This window comes from Carassius auratus, unplaced genomic scaffold (genome assembly GCF_003368295.1).
Source record: "Carassius auratus strain Wakin unplaced genomic scaffold, ASM336829v1 scaf_tig00217471, whole genome shotgun sequence".
NCBI classification, from domain to species: domain Eukaryota; kingdom Metazoa; phylum Chordata; class Actinopteri; order Cypriniformes; family Cyprinidae; genus Carassius; species Carassius auratus.
The window spans coordinates 65,705-68,841 of NW_020529090.1; the positions used below are offsets into that span (position 1 = coordinate 65,705).

Below are 3,137 nucleotides of genomic sequence, written 5' to 3' on the forward strand. Positions count from 1 at the left end.
TAAAAAAACAAAAACAAACAAAAACCAGTGGCAACAGTGTTAGACTCGTCCAGGTCCACGGGAAAACTGCTATGATAACCTACTGTTTGAAGTTATAGTTTATAGTTTTTTTTCAGCTGATGAACGATAAAAATATTTGGTGCAAATTGCGTACTAAGTTGATACTACATTTGAATTTGAATTTTAGAGAATTATGTTCTATATAGTATGGATATGGGTAGTATGAATTAAATTCGGATTTATTATATCCACCATGTTGTTACTGTCATTAACCTACCAGCTTCAGTTGTGTGGCTTCACTGCCATTATAAATCTTCTCCCGTGGCCTCATGGGATATTAAAGTGTCCATCGAATGCACACTTCAGAATCCGGGTGGATAAAGTGGGCCATCCAGGTACCTTTCATTCTTTTCGGGTACTTTTGCATCCTGCTTTAAACAGCATGAGTTTTTAAAGCAACAGAAGACAAAACTGCAGTGCGTTCTTACAATAAATAAGAGTGTTATAGCTCTCGGGGTGAACGCTTATCATTCTTGATGTGAACGGGCTTCACACAAAACACTTTAACAATAACCTTTTTAAAAACCTTCTAAAAAACAGCGAACCATAACTATAACAAACCAGAAGAACAATATGGTTTAAAATTGTTATTTTTCAGCTGATTAACAAACTTTACAGAGTCCCAGCATATAAAGCAGCAGACGATAAACTACAGCACACTTAGAGTAAATTTTTATTGTGCATTGGTGTGGATGCTAATATAGTTACCGTTCTCGGTGTGGAACGCATGTTTTTCCAGTGCAGAAACATTACAAAGATGCACCTATGATAGTTACTATTAATACATTATTTTGCAGTGCAGTGAACATGTTTCTTCTCTCTTAGTGAAGGTCAAGAGGAACCAATTCCCATCTTAACAGACTGATCGTGTGAAACACATGACATGTGGACCACCATGAACACTGAAGTTTGGAGCGTGTGTTAGTTCTCCATCAGAAGAAGTGATGAGCGCTGGACTCGTTCTGAGCAGCTCGTGTGTAAGTGCTGTCAAGACGAGACTATTTCAAGCCACAATTACTCACTGGCATCACGTTTCAGTAAATTACAGGCAGACGTTTGAATGATATTAATATTGGACAATATTCCTGACCACATGTCTACATCCTCCTCCGCATTAATACATCTTCTGACCGTGGGATTTGGAAAAGACATATTTACTTTTCCAGAGAATGAAGATGGTGGAGAGGGAAGAGAAAAAAAAAACAGAAAATCCATGTCAACGTGTGTCGTGACATTTATTCCTAAACGACAGCGCTCTACAACACCTGGACAGGCCTGAGTTTACAAATACAGCCAATATTCAGAGGATCATACAATGAAACTTCTCTAAGTACAGGATCCCGTGGAAATGAAAACACTCACGCTCACACAAACCAACAAATCACTCAAACAGAGTTAACAGGCCGTCTGCAAACACTCTACACAAGACGTCTCTGTGTGACTCCTGCTTTTACTGCAGATCACGGCTCCAATTATGATGCTCATAAACGTCTAATATCAGTCATGAACATGGGGGGGGGGGTTGTGTCCATGCATTTGAGATATTCCCTCCAGATTTGCCAAATTAAATTTAAAAAGCATAAAAAATACTGTGTAAAACAAGTCATTACGATTGTGATGCTCAATGTGAGAGTTATTTATATTGAACTGCATCAGAATGGTTTCTATAAAGGTACTTCCTCTTATTACTCTCTCCTCACACACACACACACACACACACACACGCTCACTCTCACACTCATCTGCTCTAACCTCTGAGCGGAGGAGTCAGTTCTCCGTCGGTGCGAGTGAATCTCCCGCAGATGGTGAGATCTCGGCTCGTTCTCGGCTGAACGAACTCCAGAGGCATTTATACACAACAATCCTCTAATGAGGATGAGGATCCGCCTCGAGTCACACAAGCAAACACGGGGAAAAGCTCTGGTTCTTGCACACATTAAAGATTATTTTAGTGTCTCACAATGTCTAATTGCAAAGGAACATCAAAGAAAGAGGAGGGAGGTGTGAAGCAGGAATCCGTGGTCCGTTACAGGACACTGAGAGAGGACAGACGCCGAGCGAGACGGAGACGCTGTGTGATGATCACTGAATGACACACATGGAGCTGCGCGGAGGGTTGAGGGTTCGAGTCAGCGTCTTCCTGACTGTAGTTCATCGATGTCTTGCTTTAACCACGAGCTGCAGAAACACAACACACACAACACACACATGACTGACCCTGCCACACACACACAACAGACACACTATAAACTACTGGATTCAAAATCTACTTAATAACAAAGAATAATGAGTTTCTTGATGAAATTACACAGCAGACACAGAGACACACACACACACACACACACACACACACAGAGAGAGACTCACACACACACACACACACACACACACACACACACAGAGACTCAAACACACATACTGTTATTGGACAGAGCAGATCTTGCTTTGGTTGGTCTCTTGTCTGATTGGTCCCTCATCCTGAGGATAGTCCACCAACTCTGCTTTGACAATACGCTACACACACACACACACACACACCACGCACACACACACACACACACAAAATGGAAACAGAGAAACGGAGAGAAACAGAACAGAAAAATAAGCTTCCATGCATTAGATAAAAGACAGAAAGACAGTAAGGATGAATTACAGATGCGCTGGATAAGAGAGAACATGTGGAAGTGTGATATCTGAACAATGAACACACACATAGCATCCGACACATGAAATAATGGAAGTGTTAGTATGAATGTGTTAGAATACTACCACAGAAGTGGAATCGAGAGAAGTGTGTGCCCTGCAGAAGAGCAAACCCTGAGATCATCATCATCATCATCATCTCATCATCATCACCTGAGCCTGCTCCATCTCAGCCTTATTCAGCTTGATGCCCACAATCTCAGCCGCCAGCCTCTGGAAACGAACACCTGCACACACACACACACACACACCACACACACACACACACACACAAGTGTGGCAAAATTACAAGAAACTGTACAAAAGCAAAAGAGTCTAAACATAACACAAGTGCAGAAGTTTAGACGTCGCATAAAACACATTCCTGACCTAAA

At 41.6% G+C, this 3,137-nt stretch overlaps 1 long non-coding RNA gene across 1 annotated transcript; it reads right to left on the minus strand.

Moving 5' to 3' along the window:
* Positions 1–2,224: 2,224 nt before the first annotated feature.
* On the minus strand, positions 2,225–2,983 carry LOC113101069 (uncharacterized). Its single transcript, XR_003289906.1, has 3 exons — positions 2,917–2,983; positions 2,480–2,574; positions 2,225–2,238 (listed from the first exon to the last, which is right to left on the minus strand). It is a non-coding gene; the product is annotated as an uncharacterized LOC113101069 (long non-coding RNA).
* Positions 2,984–3,137: the final 154 nt, after the last annotated feature.